Source organism: Ambystoma mexicanum, chromosome 2p, assembly GCF_040938575.1.
Source record: "Ambystoma mexicanum isolate Mex_15411 chromosome 2p, UKY_AmexF1_1, whole genome shotgun sequence".
Classification (NCBI taxonomy): domain Eukaryota; kingdom Metazoa; phylum Chordata; class Amphibia; order Caudata; family Ambystomatidae; genus Ambystoma; species Ambystoma mexicanum.
In genome coordinates, this window is record NC_090923.1 from 1,083,679,322 (window position 1) to 1,083,697,576 (window position 18,255).

Consider the following 18,255-nt stretch of genomic DNA (forward strand, 5'->3'; position numbering starts at 1 on the left):
GGCTCTAGGGGCCAAACACGAGACGAGCCAAGATAGCGCCCGCTTAAAACATGGGATCAAAATAAATATACAAAACAGAGCTTGTGCTGGGACTGTATGGGAAAAGAATTGCAAACCCACGTGTCCAAAATGTGTGATTCTTGGAAAATCATTTAATCTCACTGTCTTTCCTGCCAACATTGGAAGTCCCCAAAAGCGATTCAATTTGTTAATACATTTAAAATAAATATGACACACAATAACACAAATATATATACATAGAGTTAATGGTAACATTGCATATTCTGTGAAGACTTAGCTGCTGTTTGACATCTCCAGGAACCCTCTATTTCAATCAGTAGTGATGGGTCTTGTTGAGCTGCCCTCTCCTGTGTGTTGAAGGCATCACCATCCATTGTGCCCCTAAGAGTGGCACCAGGTTCAGAGGGAGTTTCTCACAACCTGCTCTTATTCCTATAGTTTTATTTTCCACATTCTCACTGGAAAACTAGAAGTCCCAGAATGCTGAATAATACAAGGATGAAAAATCTCTTTTTCACCACTGCACTTTCATCAATTTAAGATTCACACTAAAAGAAGTTTTCACTTGAGACATTCTTGCTTACAAGCTTCCAGCTTGCTGTTATGCATGATTTTAGGAATATTTGACTATCTTCAGGAAATCTTGTATCTCACCCTCACTTTTCAATATTTACTTAAGACCACTGCTTGACTCATTGGACCATGTGGGGGTCCGGTATACCAACTACGCAGATGACACCCAGGTGGTCTTAGCCTAGCAATTATGTCCAAGACTCCAAAGCCCTTAATTGTGTTCATGCAGCAGAACACTCCTGGATGATTTCTAATTATTTGGCTCCAAATGATAACAAGACAGAGCTTCTTATTGTGGCTACTGGCCAGCGACTTAAGAAACGTGATACTTCTTACAAAAGATTTAATATTGCAAACAGCCAGATTCCAGTTTCAGACTGGGTGTGCACCTCGACGTGGGATTGAGTATGAAGGCCCATATATGTCACACCCATCCATCTTGTGGCTATGTGGTTAGGCTTCTTAACCAAATTAGGCCTTACATCTCGCTTAAGAACAGATCCATTCTTGACTGGGCTCTGGTGAACTAGAGGCTTGACTATTGTAACTGCCTCTGGTCAGGGACAACACAGGCAAATCTTCTGTCCCTACAGACAGCCCAGAATAGTGCAGGACATGCAGTTTTGGGGCTAAAAAGACAGGATAACATTACTGATTCTAGAAAGGCATTGCATTGGTTACCCGTCAAGCACAGGATCTCCCCTAAAATCCTAGCACTAGCCTACAAGCAGTGATCGAAGTGAGCGGGAACGATCGGTAGCGGTGTTCCACTACTTTTCTTTTTTCTTTTTACCATTCCTCTACTTTTTGCAAACATATTCACCATTCTATTTTGAGGATTTGTACATTCAGGCCTCTGTGCAAGTGTAAAGTTGTACTAGGTGCCTTATTTACTAGTCACTTAGACTATTGCAATGCCCCAGGCGCAACACGTGTCAAGTGTTGCACTATGCTTCTGCCTACCCTCTCCCCTGCCGACAACCCAGTACCACTACTTTTTTCAGTACACTTCTACCATTGCCTACAAATGCTGGACTTCTATTTCTCCTTTGTATCTGGCAAAGCAATTGATTGTCGATAATCCATCTCAACATCTCTGTTCCAGCGATACCCATTAATTTAAACAGCCTCGGTTTAAGCTGGCTAAGTTCAGTGGTAGTAGCTTCCCAGTTCCGGCCCCCAGAGAATGGAATGCGCTCCCACTAACAATGAGAGCTGTCAACTCTCTGTCTCCTTTGCATTCCTGACTCTGGCTTTGTCTGTTTGTCTTGTCCTTGTTGTTTGTGCGCCCTGAGGCCTACAAGAAATAAAATAAATAAATAAATAGAGCAAACCTTTGTTTTTGCATGTCAAGCTAGTAGACATCGCGGGTATAAACTAATCTTTACAAGGGAGATGTATTGTGCTACATTAACTGTCTTTGAAGCAGCCAGAGATTTGTTAGGCAACTGAAGCTGTGTGGGGTCTTTCAGTTGGAGATGTCCCATTGAAATGCAAATTTCTAAACATCCACACATAAGAAAGACATTTGGTTTCAAAGTTGATTGGGAGGTCATTAAATTAGTGGCCACTTAGCCCCAGATGCTGTGTGCATGTGTCAGATTTATGTGTGCAGTGGTGTTGCTTCAAAGTGAATAATTCCAATTATACGTGCATGTTTTGACAGATACGTGGATAGACTGCAGTGTCCTAATTAATTGATCGTTTTTTACATGCATAATAACAGATATCAGTCGATGCGCACAGGACTGGGATTCAAACCTGTGTTGCTCTGTGTTGTCTTGCGTCCAAGACAAACACATTGCCACTGAGCTATCCTTCCAGCCCTGGATATCCCAGTCTTATTGTCCGAGCTGAACAGATACTTCATTTGGCACGGAAAAGCTCATGCTAGGCTTCTGTTTTGGGCAGGCACCGATCTGAAATGAGGAGCAAGACAGAGCCTCTATTATATCTATGTTCACCCAGCACTATGCCCACTACTTCTTCCTAGAACAGTTCATTTTAGGGGTACAGCCCTGTTAATAAGTTAGGTATGTCCAGCCTCTGCTCTTCTCCTCGTTCTCCCACCCTTCAAATCTACTTGAATAGGGGGTCCTCCTTCTCCATCCAAGCCCCTACTATCTGCAACTCACCCCCCAAAGCATCTGAAGCATAGAAGATCACCTTTCTTTCAGAAGCACCCTCAAGACCTGGCTTTTCCCCCTGCACCCTGATGTAAACACAAAACCTATAAACAAAAAAAACAGCCAGAACCCATGGGTACGTATCACACTACATGCATATGGAAGAAAGCCAAAGGCGAGGCCACCGGAGTGCATGCATTTGCTATCATACACTACGCTCAAGACACATTGCACAATATCTCTGCCATTAGAATGTCGAGCTGTACACAAAGTCTCCTGCACTCGCGTTCTCTCCATTAAGATCTCACAGCATCCATCCACGTGCCTCTTCGATATGTGTAGCCAATAGGGACATGGCCTACCCTATCCACTTTCGTATTGTCCAAAGGCACACATGCATTCTATACCCTCTGATGTAGTTCTCAGACTTCAGACTTTGGTCCCCAGAGGGTGTTCAGCCTACAGCACTTTCAGACCATACCAATGGGAGTAGGCGCTATACAAATGAGATATACAATTCAATACAATGTATGGATGCATGTTAGATTAATTTTATAGTGCTGAGAGCTGCATGAAGGGTATTTTGAATCATTAAATGGGAAGTGGAGATAGTGGGTTGCGCCGTGTAATGAATCGGGCTCATTTGCTGATCTCATGACATTTCGTGGAGTCTAAGGGAAGGAATGGCTATATATGCAGATATTTACCCTCCATGCAAAATATGTGGGTAGCGTGATTTAATATGATTAATATATACTGCCTGTGGACAGCATATGTAAGGAATGGTCGCCCAATGTTAATGGTAGATTCCTGCCTGCGGGTTCCTTATTCCTAATGGATTGGCTCATTGACATGGCTGGATTCCTTGGATATGTTGTGAAGTCACATTTCTAAATTAAAATACGAATTGCGTACAAAACAAGTGTCACAGAAAGACAATTTGTTTGCAGTGTGTGTGAGACATCTGGGATAATACAAAGGAGAAAAAGCAACATCCTGTAACAATAAATCTCCTAGAGTGCCCTCCATGTTGCGGTTTATCCAAGAAGCCTCAATAAAGATCAGAGATTTTTGGTAATTTGGGTAATCCATCTTTCCTCTTTTCAAATTATTCACCTGTGCCTTCAACATTGTGACACACATCCATCCATCCATCCATCCATCCATCCATCCATCCATCCATCCATCCCACCCATCCATCCTATCCATCCACCAATCCATCTATCCACCCATCCATCCACCCACCCACCAACCCACCCATCCAACCGTCCATCCATCCACATACCCATCCTCCCATCCATCTGTGCATCGATCTGTCCATCCGCCCGTCTGTCCTTCTGCCCCTCCGCCCATCCGTCCATCCATCCATCCATCCATCCATCCATTCATCCATCCATCCATCCATCCATCCATCCATCCATCCATCCATATACCCACCAACCCGTCCATCCATCCATCCACCCATCCATCTAAATCCCTAACAAATATTAACTGTCATATCAGGCAAACTTCCTAAGGCTCCCATACAGACATATATTGTCCATTGGGTAGAAATATTTGGCAAAACTTTGGTTGCTTAACTTGCGTCAGTACACAAGAGATCTTTCATACCTTTGTGTTGTCTTTCGGAGACCCATGTCCCATGGAATCTCCCCACCCAGAAAACGTTTTGCCTTATCATTTGTTTGACCTCGCTGTGAAACAACCAGTGCTCATAAGTGACCCAAACAATACATAAGGTTATAGACCATCTTAGGCAAAACAAAGTGGTTCACTTTTAGAGGAGAAATTAACACAACAGGAAAGGCAAATCTTCAAATGTTAATGCAGCAAAGTGGGTGGGTTAACCATTGGAAACACACCTGTGCCATTCTACATTGTAGAATATCAAAAACAATGAAGTACAAAGGCTGTGAATTGAGATTTGAGAAGCTGACAAATTTACTGCAACTATATTGTAGGGGTTCAGAAGGAGAAGACTGACACATGGGTGGCATGGTGATTAATATAGACTTCTATTAGTCAAGAAAATAAAGAGAAAACCTACTTTTCCTAACACTAAGAGGAGTTAGCATGCCTCAACTAGAACACTAAGGGTTCTATCAGAATGTCTTTGTAAATCAATAGTCCACCGTTCTGGATCAAAAACCGTACTTCTGTCCCTTACACTTAAAACTAAACGAGAGATGAAAACACTTGAAATTGTCACCTCTAAATGATTGCGCAGCCCTGAGCAAATGGTAAATGTCCTATTCAAATTGAGTGTGTAACTGGACAACAGATACGGTGAAACAAAGAGTCCAAAGCAAGTAGATTCTTCAGTCAAAATACGCTGTCGAAACAGATTTTATGAAATGATGCAAAAACAAGACTGCCGACACGTGTTTCGACCCAGAACAACGGGTCCTTTTCAAGGCAAGACTGTGGTGTTAGTATGATTCATATGCATTCAAATACAGCAATATATTATGTAATCATGCCATAAAGATAAGAACATTTGAAATTTAAACAAAATTAACCAGCAGAGGAAGAAGAGGAGGCCAGGGTTAAAGAAGAGAAATGCAAACAAGAAAGAAAAAAGCCCATATGTACATTACATCATGTCAACGAGCAAAGCAACCATTTCAATGTGAAACATATTCCAAGTAAATAAGGAGTAAATAAAAAACATTTGATTTATTACCATATATTGTCGAACCAAAAATCGTGGTCGAAGTGCCAATATGTGAATGTCCATATGATGAGAACAAAATAATATGTAAAAAAGAGAGAGAAAAAAAAACACCATAAGCCTGAATCCTAAATGAATAAACAACTGGTACATTTTTACAATTAGTTAATCCCATGTACACGCATAGTGCAAAGGTAACAAACTATTGTGCCAAGGATCAAAATGCTCATCCCTCATGCGCCTCATGGTGGTAAAATGTATTGTTACATTGTCACCCGTGTGTGATATAAATGTTAGAATGAATAAATGTTTTACCGTATGTTATTCAAACTGCGTTGGAAAACCCAAAGCCCTCCTGGGGGGCAGATATATGGGCCAATTCTAAAGTAGTTGATTCTCCTCAAGAAAATAAGCGGCAAATAACTGAAAAATACATAAACAAAGAAGCCCAAGGCATGAGTTGCAACTCATGCCTTGGGCTTCTTTGTTTATGTACGCAGTTTGAATAACATACGGTAAAACATTTATTCATTCTAACATTTATATCACACACGGGTGACAATGTAACAATACATTTTACCACCATGAGGCGCATGAGGGATGAGCATTTTGATCCTTGGCACAATAGTTTGTTACCTTTGCACTATGCGTGTACATGGGATTAACTAATTGTAAAAATGTACCAGTTGTTTATTCATTTAGGATTCAGGCTTATGGTGTTTTTTTTTTCTCTCTCTTTTTTACATATTATTTTGTTCTCATCATATGGACATTCACATATTGGCACTTCGACCACGATTTTTGGTTCGACAATATATGGTAATAAATCAAATGTTTTTTATTTACTCCTTATTTACTTGGAATATGTTTCACATTGAAATGGTTGCTTTGCTCGTTGACATGATGTAATGTACATATGGGCTTTTTTCTTTCTTGTTTGCATTTCTCTTCTTTAACCCTGGCCTCCTCTTCTTCCTCTGCTGGTGAATTTTGTTTAAATTTCAAATGTCCTTATCTTTATGGCATGATTACATAATATATTGCTGTATTTGAATGCATATGAATCATACTAACACCACAGTCTTGCCTTGAAAAGGACCCGTTGTTCTGGGTCGAAACACGTGTCGGCAGTCTTGTTTTTGCATCATTTCATAAAATCTGTTTCGACAGCGTATTTTGACTGAAGAATCTACTTGCTTTGGACTCTTTGTTTCACCGTATCTGTTGTCCAGTTACACACTCAATTTGAATAGGACATTTACCATTTGCTCAGGGCTGCGCAATCATTTAGAGGTGACAATTTCAAGTGTTTGTATCTATTAGCAGTTTATGAGGTGACTGCTGGTCCCTCTTTCGTTTAGCAACCCAATCTTATTTGGTTTGTAAGGGTCTCATTGACTTTAGTTTGTCTTCTCAAATTTAGTTCTAACCCAGCGCCTCATCACACCGGCACACCTCAATTTTGTTTTTCAATTAAACGAGAGATAAAGTAGACCTTCTTGGTCCAGAAGAATGACTCCCTGCATCTGGACTGGGGGTCAAATTGTCCGTCAACAAAAAAGGCAAAGTCCAAGTAGTTCTCTTTGGCAGACACACTGCCTGTCTTCTAACAGTCTGTATCAGAAAGTCTTTATATCTTTGATTACCAGGATAATTACTGCTTCTTCTGGTATCTTAATTTAAGAGTTCAGCACAATCAGTGGGAATGACTCCCTTCCCCTGGTTTTTAGTTACCAAGAGAATGCCTCCCTCCCTTCTCATGGAATCTTAGCTTCAGAGTTTAGTGCAACCAGGGGAATGACTGCCTTCCCCTAGTCTCTCTCAACCTGGTTCCACAGTTCAACAATACCAGGGGGAATGATTCACTTCCCCTGGCCTCCCTTCCACTTTGGTCACATAGTTCGATAACACCAGGGGGAATGACTCACTTCTGACCTCTCTTTCACTTTGGTGACACAGCTCAACAACAGCAGGGGGTGGGGGGATTACTCCCTTCCCTGACCTCTGTTTCACATTGTTAACACTTTTCAACAACACCAGGGGGAATGACTCCCTTCCCCTAGTCTACGTATCACGTAGCTTCAAACCCACAGTTCACAAATATTAGAAGGGTCCACGATCCCGACTTCGCCTCTTCTTTGATTGGACTCACTTGATATCCCTCCCTACCAAGATTGTGATGAGAAAGATGACTTGTGTTATTTTCGGATTTTGGGTCCCAGACCCTGGTTTCTCTCCCTTTTCGGTTTGGTCCACTTGGTTCACTCTCCTGCCAAGTATGACCATGAGGAAGAAACCTTGCTTCTTAATTTGGGTTCCAGACCCGGGTTTCTCTCACTCTTCGGTTCGGCCACTTGGCTCACTGTCTCGCCAAGTACTGCCATGAGGAAAAAGCCTTGCTTCTTAATTTGGGTCCCAGACCTTTCTCTGGTTGTCAGTGGTTATCGTTAGGCCACTGGGCTAAGGAAGCATTCATCAGATGCAAGACCTTCTTGCCACCTGCCTCGCATCCCTACCGGGTCTCCTGAATTTCCCAATACCTGTAACTGGGATTGGTTAATACTCCCATTCTTCCTGGGATTGGGCATCTTGATGGCAGCACTGACATCTCTATGTTTTCACCAGACCATCCGGTCCACCTTGTCACTGTTTGTCAGGACCGGCGGGGGGGATGCTTCTAGCTCGACCTCCTCTGAACTTCCACGGCTGTTCCCCTGTGTCCGTTGCTCCGCCTGGTTCTTCTCTGGACCTAATTTGAAACTCCCAGGTTCGTCGCGGGCTGAAGACAAGTAGTCCTTTTTCTGTTTCCCTTTGATGGCACAGGCTCCATCCTGGCACAAAGTCAAAACCTGTAGCTGTAGTTGTCATGTCAGGCAAGCCCTCAGGGTTCTCAAAGATCTTCTTTGTCCCTGTACATTTGGTTATGTCAATCTCACATATGTTACAGAAGTACATGAGCCTATTCTGAATGTAAAATCTTGTGATGGAAACTAGGGCTTAAGTAGTGAAGTGGTGTATAGGGCATGGGTGAAATGTGGGTATACACCTTCTCCTGAGATGTTCGCCTATGTCGCCAGAGGGGAGGTCTCTTCCATGAAATCCTTCCACTGGGTACCACCACAAGGGGGACTATTGGGTAGCAGCCTCACCACCATGGGCTCATGGGAAGGGGCTCTCCCCTGGGGCGAAGTGACAACATCTCAGGATTGTTCACAACACATACTTCCACATTTCAATAGAAATGTTGAACTGCTACACTGTTAAAGCAAAAAAGAGAAAACGCATGCAAAAGCTGCAGATAGCTTTTGGAAAATTCAGCTTCGCTCCATTGAATTGCGCCTCAGAGTTTGATGTTCAGTAGGTGAGAATGGCCCTGCAGGAAAGCCTGCCAAATAGGCAGAGGGCTTCAAAAGAAATCCAAAAATACATGGTAGACAGTAGGGAGAAAGTATAAGCAGGTCCAGGCGCCCTCTCAGATTCAGGGCCTTGACACCATTGGTGTAATTTTAGCATGGGCAAGGCTGTTTGCACCCCACCCACAATGTTTGTGGCAAACATTTTGTCCCAGTCATTTGGCAGCGGCCCCTTTCATTTAGATGTCATGTCCTCCCCAACATTTTCTGCAAGGTTACGCCACTGCCTGACACCATCACAAAATAAAAATGAAATGCTCACTTCTCAAATCCTGTGAGGTCCCGTTCATAGTGCGAGGCATAGGGCAATTGCCGCTCCTGTCCACCCCTGTGGATGCTGTGGCATATAAGAGTGGGAAACGGACACAGGGAAGAACACTTGTTGAAACTGTATCCACACAGCCCGGCTGCATCATAACCAAGGCCGGTTATCCCTCTGGGAGACAGACAGATGTAACAACAGGGACAGCATTTCACCAAAATGACAGGGATATTGAAAGTGACATCACATGGCCCATGACCTCTGATGACATCACAGGAAGGGATGCCATTTGACCCCACCCCAAAGTGACATCACAGGAAACGATGGAACACAACCTTTCACCCCTAGACAAAACAGGAAGTGGCATCACATAGCATTGTTCCTAAGTACACTACGTAAAATATGATTACGATATCACTGTAATGTGATATGCATTTCATAAGAGTATGGATCACCATTTGTATCATTAATATCACTGTGTATAGGCCCATACTACCAAATTACTGTGAATGCAGGCAGACGTGCAATGTCAAATAATAATGATGTGCTATTATTTAGCACTTATGCTTAAGCGCTTTATATAGAACAAGTATACATACAATATCATCCAACCTGTGTTAGTACTCATTTATCAACCTCAGAAGGATGACATGCTGAGTTGGCCTTGCCGGGATTCGAGCCTGCTACCTGAAGATAACACACACACATCGCAGCAGTGAGTGCTCAACCCACTGAGCTATCTTACCAGCTATAGTTATCTTACCGGTTATAGTAAAATGAGCAATTACATGTCCGAATGTTCTCAAAGTCAGAAAGCAAATTACACTCTGTAGTGGATACCATTGAACAGGTAACTGAGATTTACCAGCAGGCCAGTTCATCTGCAGGTCTGGTGCAAAGGTGGCCACATGACAAGCCCACGTGGATCTACTTTTCAGGCTTCAGAGGTTGGCAAAATACCTACCATTGGGAGAGTTCACAATTGTGTTTTAAAGAATTTAGAGTAGTGCAGGGAAAGCCGCGCCGTCACACGGCATCCCGTAGTCTGGGCACTCGTTACCTCATACATGCAAACAAACATCCTGAACTGCTTGCCAGCGAGATAGGAAAGATAGACACATTACAACAAACCATTAATTGTGGCACACCGAAATCAATGGCCACTTTATGTGTCATGGTCAAACATTTCTACACTGTACACAAGCTTTTAGGCACAAGAATTTTGTCAAGTGACCGAGGACACCGAGATGCAATGTCTTGTGATGATCGTAACAGAAACAACAGCAGAAAAAAACATGCTATAACTGCAACCTGCAAAAAGCAGAATACATAGTCCAAAATAAAATGGGTGCGTATTCTACTGTAAATGCTTTTTGGAGGTTTTTGTCTGCATTGTTAATTTGAGGTGTTTAAGAACAGACTAAATCAGTGACACACCCCCTGAAGTGTGCCTCAAATAAACCTTTAATGAGTTTAGCAGTTGTTGTAAAGATTTCCAGAAAGACACATTATTTGGTATTCCTATTCTTTCTTATTTAGGGTCACTGCTCAAAGTGTTACACTTGTAGAACCCCCTGTTTTTTTAAGAGGGCAGGGCATGAAAGCCAGCCACTCCATATACAAAGAGCCACATGGTGCTAGCCACAGAGCTTCTGTATAATTTGTTTTTTTTTAAAAAAGGGGTAGCAAGCGAGACCACAGAGGTAGAAAGGGGGACCACAGGGGCCGCAGATGTGACTCCTGATTACCCCCAAATGACGTCCCTGTGTAACAAAATGTTACTAATACAAGTGCACAGTAAGAAGAAACTAACCTATTCACAAGGGGAGGTGGCTACAAGTGATGAGCCAATAACTGTAAAGTCCACCTCCTTACTCTGGTCAATTGTCGACACCCGAACACTTAAGCAGGAGAGTCAGAGCGCAGCCCGAGGGGTGAAGAATCTGGCGAGTCCTAGAACCTCAAGCTGATGAGCCCTTGAAACATTGAGATGGCCTGAAATGGTGAGCCTGGGCGGTGCTGAAGATACACTGAGCTCCTGACAAGAGAGGCAATGAGGCTGTGAGCCAGGGGGGGATTGACATCTGGAACCAACAAGGCTGAGCCTCTTAGCTAGAGAGGAGCTGAAACCATGAGATTGAGGAATGCTGAGATCTTGAACCAGAGAAGGTGTCAGAAATGAAGAGTGAGAGTTGCTGAGACCATGAGCTTGAATAATGCAAACTCAATGGAGCTACAATGCAGGTACAAAGCATAAAAGACGTAAAACAGTTGCAATCCACACAATCCTTCAACTCCATACCATGGTTACGCATGTCTGTCTATTAGAAGCGGACAATTGCAGCATCCAGGGGAAATGAAGGGGAAATCCATGCACGTGAAGAGTGGCCCTATTTGAAATGAGGAAGAGACACATTGGCCCTATAGGTTGACAAAGGGGCTGGTGCATGCACCATGCCACAAAAAGATTCACTTACTAACTACGCATCTCCAAGGGCTGTGTCCATTTCAAGAGCATGTTTCTGTGAAGTATACGCCCACAGTAGCCCTGGGAGCAGGCACATCTCAGAGTACTATTTTATGTTCACGTTATCAATATATCAGTTAATGCTCGCCCATGTTGGGATCCACATACACTTGCCTCCCATCTCTGCAAAGCTACAACATGTGAAATCTACAAAATAACACATGTTCCCCATGTTATTGGGGCCATTGATTGCACACACACACACACTGATGTTCCAAAATCTGTGAAATAGCCTCTTTACCATAACCACACAAAGGCCACTTACTCAATGTATAGGTAGTGTATGATGTAACACACGAAACAGCAGTTTTCATGACACAATATGCTGTATATAGGAATAATATGATATGCCGTATACAGACCTATGAGCAACAGTGACCAAGACGATGGGTAGGATATGTGTCATCCTACATTCTTTCAAGAAGCTAATAAGTGTGTTGGTTACATGGGAATGGATTTGTATAATGAGCTACCACTTCATATGGCTGGTATGGTTTTTGACCCTATTCAGGCACCATCCTTCACCTGGACCGGAGAATCGGAGATAGACCTGCCCCTCATTGCATAAAAGTAGGAGAACCCATCAGCTTTGGTGGAAAGGAAAAGAGAAGCCGGCAGAGCAACACAGGAGGGGCCTCCTCCTGGGAGGTGTGGTCGAGAGAGGTGAGCATTCGCACGGTGTGGTGCTTCAAGTCGCAGAGGAACCTGCAGAGTGTTCAGCAAGCCACCTGAATCACAAAACAGAAAGGGCCAGTGTATGAGAGACTCCAGAAGGGGTGCCACCGGGACAGCTGAGTCGCCGCAAGATGCTGAACTGCCAACAAAGCTCCACAGTGAGAAACCCTCCAGCAGAAGCAGAGGAACCAACTGGAGGAGACCACATTGGCCCACCAGAACGCCCGACTAGAGGCACACCAGATAAAGCGAAAAAGGTACGTCGTTGCGCAGGAAATCCAGGAGGAGAGCGGAAAGGGCAAGAGAAACCTCAAGGCAGGGTGAGAAGCAACCAACTTCAAGGTGGGGGGAAAGAAGAGAGACCACAAAATAGGATCAGAAGCAGCTGGCCCCAAGGTGTGGTGAGAACAGAGAGTCCACAAGGTGGAGTGAGAACAAACAAAGCCCAAGACAGATTGAGAGCAGAGTGGCCCCAAGACAGGGTGTGAGCAACCCAACCATAAGGCGTGGTGAGGACAAACCGACCCCAAATCAGGGTGAGAATCCGCCGACCCGAGGTGGATTGAGAATAACCCGTTTCCAAGCTGAGGTGAAGGGAACCAAAACCCACGGTGGAGCATGAGACCCAATACTCCAGTGAGAGATACCGAAAGGGAGGTAAAAAAGTGGAGAGAGTACCATGAGACTCTCTGGAGGAAAACTTCAGGAAAGTAACTGGGTGGACTAAAGAGCCAAAAATATTCCAAGGCTGGTAGATGCTCACACTGATGAAAAATGCCTGATGAACCAGATAGATAGAAAAAGAGGTTGCCTCCAACGACTAATATACACCTCGAGAAGGGGAATGGGGAACATACATTTTCAGTGCCTATTTAATGAACTTCACAACTAGGTCAGGAAACCCTCTTCTGAACATAGAACCACAGCAGTGGGGTCAGAAACCAGTCACCATTCCCTTGTTTGGGCAAAAGACCCATATTGTATCTTTGGTTAAGTTAGGTACTTTTCTGTTTACAGTGGTATTTATTCATTTATTTATTTATTCACATTTGTTAAGCGCACATCAGACCGAAGGCATCGTGGCGCTGGTTACAGTGTTTCCTAAACTTAGTTACACGCAGTTGTACCCTTGGTTACATTGGGCAATGGTTATGCTTAAGTACATGTACATAGAGAACACAGAGGTGGTCAGGTGCACAAGTTAGTTGAAGAGAGCAGTTTTGAGTTGTTTCTGAAAGGAGAGGAGGGATGATTCTGCTCTGAGGTTGGTGGGCATTGCGTTCCAAAGCTTGGGTGCCAGGTATGGGAAGCCTATACCTCCAGCCTTGGATCTATTGATGCGTGGTATGGTGAGACAGTTGGCGTATGTGGATCTGGTTGGCCTTGTGGATTGGGATCTAGACAGTGTGTCAGCTAGGTAGGATGGTGCTGTGAGGTTGATGCATTTATGCGTTGTGGTGAGGATTTTAAAAGCAATCCTATCCTTGACTGGGAGCCAATGGACGGCTTTCCTGGCTAAGGTGATGTGCTCTCTTTTAGGTATGCTGAGTGCTGCTCTAAGAGCATTATTTTGGATGGTTTGGAGCCTTGCTAGGTTGTTCTTGGAGGTGCCGGCTAGGAGCGCGCTGCAGTAGTCCAGTTTGGCGCCAATTGTGGCTCTTGCAATGGACAGGCAGTTTTCTTTTGTTAGGAACGGTTTTAAAGCATTGATGAGTTTAGTGCTCAATGCCGATGCCGAGACGATTGCGCTTACTTGTTTATCCATAGATAGGGTGGCATCAATGTGAACTCCTAGTGTTTTAACTGATGATAGGACTGGGATAGTGCAGTTGTCTATGCTAAAGTTAGTGTAAAGTGGGTTAAGGTTGGCACGGGTGGGCTTCTGGCCTAAGATGAGGATTTCAGTTTTGTCCCCATTCAAGCAGAGTCCGTTGGTGGCCATCCAGGCTTGTATGGTGGAGTAGATTAGTTGGAGGGAGGTGGAGTCTTGATGATAGTTACCAGTCAGGGGCAGGAGTATCTACGTGTCGTCAGCGTAGTTCGTGTAAGTGATCCCCATAGCGTCCAGTTTGTCGAATAAGGGCTTAGTAAAGAAGTTGTATAGAGTAGGGGCCGTGCAGGAGCCTTGAGGAACCCCACAGTGGATGATGGATGGCGCAGCATGAGCTGTGATGGAGAAGACTTTCATAGCTCTGCCTTGTAGGAAGGAAGTTACCCATGAGGCCGCGTCCTTAGAAAAGTGTTCTGCTTGTGTTAGATGATTGGTGAGAATGTCGTGATCTAATAGGTCAAATGCTGCTGATAGGTCGAGGAGGAGGAGGAGGGCAGGCTTGTCCTTGTCGAGGATGTTAGTAATTTCATTTTTTAGGTCTAGAAGGGCGGTTTCAGTTCCGTGTCCCTTACGGAATCCAGATTGCCTTTTGCCTAGAATTGCGTTGGATTCTAGGTAGTGTTGGATCTGTATATGTGCGGCTTTGTCAACTAATTTTAGAAGGAATGGGACTGTGGTTATGGGGCGATAGTTGTTAGGGTTCGCGGGGTCAAGTGTGTTTTTTTTAGGGGGGGGCGCACCCAGGCCTCTTTGAGGGTGTCTGGGACTATGCCTGACCTAAATGATGCGTTGATGAACACAGTGAGGAGAGGAGCGAGCTGCCCAGCACATTGTTTGATGATTTTTGGGGGGCATATGTAACCCTTACAGAGTGAGGGTTTGAGATGTTTGAGGATGTTGATGACCTCAGTTTTGGTGATTTCGGTGAAAGTGAACTTGGGTATGTTGTTGGCTTTGACACTATGTTTCATGGGTGCGTGTGAACTTTGCTTAGGTAAGGAGTTGTAGTGGTATGATATCTTTTTTTGGAGGAGGTTTATTTTTTCTAGCATGGCTGTTTGTATGCCTGTGCACCAGGCCTCGTCCTTGATGATCTCGTCTGGGCAGGTCGGCGGTATGGTTAGTTCTTTAAAGATACAGAATAGCTCTTTAGATTGAGAGTTGGCCGCCGTGATGCGTTGGTTGTAGGCTTCGGATTTGGCTCGGAAGATGGCCTCTTTGTATTTTTTGGCTATGGTTTTGAATATATCTTTTGTGTTGTCGCAGGGATTACGTTGCCAGTTCTTCAGCGCTTGGCATTTGTCTGTGCGCATTGCTTGGAGATCCTCTGAGAACCAAGAGTTGGAGTGGAAGGATTTTTTCTCTTTTTTGCTTTCTAAGGGGACGGCAGTATTGACTGCCCTTGTGATAGAGTCTTTAAATATTTCAGCGAGTGTATTAGGGTCTGATGAGAAAGGGGGCTTTAGACAGGGCACGTTGAGTAGTGCACTGATGTTAGCTGCTGTGAGTTTTTTGGCACTTCTGGCTAGAGTAGCCGCAGCTTTGGTGGGCATTCTACTGCTTACTGTGCAGGGGATATCGAATAGGATGAGGTTGTGGTCTGTCCACGGGAGGCTGGTGTTGGCGGTGATTACTATGTCACAGTTGTGGTCAGAGATCCAGTCTAGGGTGCGTCCTTTGGCGTGAGTGGGCGCTACGATTTTTTGGGAGAATCCTAGGTTGTGGAGGTCCTTGGCTAGAGATAGGGCAGCTTTGTCCTTGAGGTCGTTGAGTCCTAAGTTTAAGTCTCCTAAGAGGAGTGACTTCGTGGATTTCTTAATGTTGTTTCCTACGAGGTGGTTAATTTGGCCTTGGAAGTTGGTGGAGGGGCCAGGTGGACAGTAGATAGTATGGATATTAATAGTACAGTTAGGTGATGGTGCTAGTTTGATAGAAAGGATGTCAACATTTCCGTCCTCTTAATGAGGTATGGTTCTAATGGGTAGGGTTTCCTTGTGTATAAGGGCAACCCCCCCTCCTGTTCTGGTCATTCTATCTTGTCTGATGATGGCATACCCTGTAGGTAGGGCTAGAGCAATGGAAGGGCCGGACGCTTGGTGAAGCCATGTCTCAGTAATGGCCAGTATGTCTAAGTCATTGGTGGTAAGTAGGTCATGTACTTCTATGGCGTGGGCATTGAGGGATCTAACATTGAGGAGGGCGCACTTGTATGGAGTATGGCCGGAGTTCTGAGGTCGCATGGTACGAAGATTTGGTGTGGTGGTATCGTTAATAGGGGTGCAGGGATTACTGCTGGGTATATTGATTGTAGACTTACTCCTGTGGTATGAGGTAGAGTTCCTTTGATAGTGTGGTGTACTAACTTTCGTGGTACGTGAGCTGAGTCTGTAATTTCTGAGTGTTATGTGTGCAGTATTGGCCTGGTGTATGAAGGGAGCTGTGCGGGCTCTGAGTCTGCCTAATCTGAGGTTCGCGTCTGGTGTCAGTGCCGTGAGTTGTGGTAGAGGTGTGGGCGTGCGCATACGGTCCATTATAGTTGGGTGTCTCTGTGAATGTTGGGCGAGAGTATGGTCTCTGTTGTGGCTGAGTAGTGTGATCATGAGGGTTAGTAGCGCACTTAATAGGCAGGTGTGGAGGAGCGAGGAGAACATACTGGGCGTGAGTTAGATACACGGGGCAAACTAACACGGCGGAGGCAGGCTAACACAGTGGAGGCAGGCAGTCACAATGGAGGCAGGCTAACACAGTGGAGGCAGTAATCAGTGGTGAGTGATGGATAGGACTTTAAATTCAATGTGTGTCTTAATGGGCAGCCAGTGAGCTTCACAAGAGAGATATGGTGAGATCATTTTAGGGCCCAGACAGCTTGAAGGGTGTTGTTTCTGGATAAGTTGTAATTTGCCGATGATGGCCCTTGCCAGTGCAAGGCAGTTGTCCGGGGAAAGGAATTTTCTAGAGCGGTTGATAACTTTGGTGGAGTAGGATGCAGAGGAGGCAACGGCTTCAATATGCTTGCGCATGGTGAGTTCAGAGTCAAGGTGGACTCCCAGGGTTTTGACAGAGCTAGATACATGGGTGATGTTTCCGTTGATAGTGAAAGAGACAAAGGCAGGTTCCAGGTGTTTAAGTTGGTGTGGAGAGCCAACAATTAGGAAATCTGTCCTGTCATCATTCAGGTATAGGTGGTGGGTGGCCACCCAAGCCTGAATGATGCTGAAGATCCGGTTCATATTAGAGCAGTCAAGGCTGTGGTTACCAGTGAGTTTCAGGAGTATTTGCGTATCATCACCGAAGTTGAGGTAGGGAAATTCGAGGCTGTCTAGGTGATCAAAGAGGTGCTTGGTATACATATTGTACAAGGTGGGAGAGAGGCATGAACCTTGAGGAACCCTGTAAGGGACGGGGTAGGGACGGTGTTAAGATGGATTTCTGAACTCTGATCTGGTGGGCAGAGGTTCAGCAGGCCAGCCTAGTTTCTTAAAACAAGGTAACCTTCTGGACAAGCCAGACCAATCAAGGTAGCTTGGCGGCGGTCAAGACTATGGGGGTCATTACGAGGTAGGAGGTAACCATGCCGGTTTTAGGATCCCAGACCCTGAACATCTCCATTCCCATTCGAGCCCCCATAGTTCTCAATGTGAATGGGGAGCATGCTAACAACGGGCCCGTTAATAACGGGCCCGTTGTTAGCATGCTGGGCTGCTCGCGGGACCCGCTAAGGCCGCCTGGTAAAACCAGGCATCCTTAGCAGGTCCTGCAAGCAGAACTCGTAATGAGGCGGTAAGAGGTTGACGCCTCCAGCACCTTTACCAGCACTGTTAACCCCCTACCGCCAGGGTCGGAATGACCCCCTAGGTCTAAGGAGGGGTGAGGGTGACTGAGAGACCTCAATGAGCAGACAGAGTAAAGGACACTTACAAATCACTCCCAGTCAGGTGTAGATACATTAAAAATACATATACATTTGTTTCAAGGCCTTTGAGTTTCAACACACAAATCAAATCACAGTAATACTATAGAGCCAACACAATCCTATGAAAATACATATATACAAGAGCATTGGGGTCTAAAGGGTTAATGCACGAAATGGGTCCACAACCTAAAAGGGGAAGGAAACAGGTAGTGCAAATAGTCTTTAGCCCCTTCTGCATCCAAC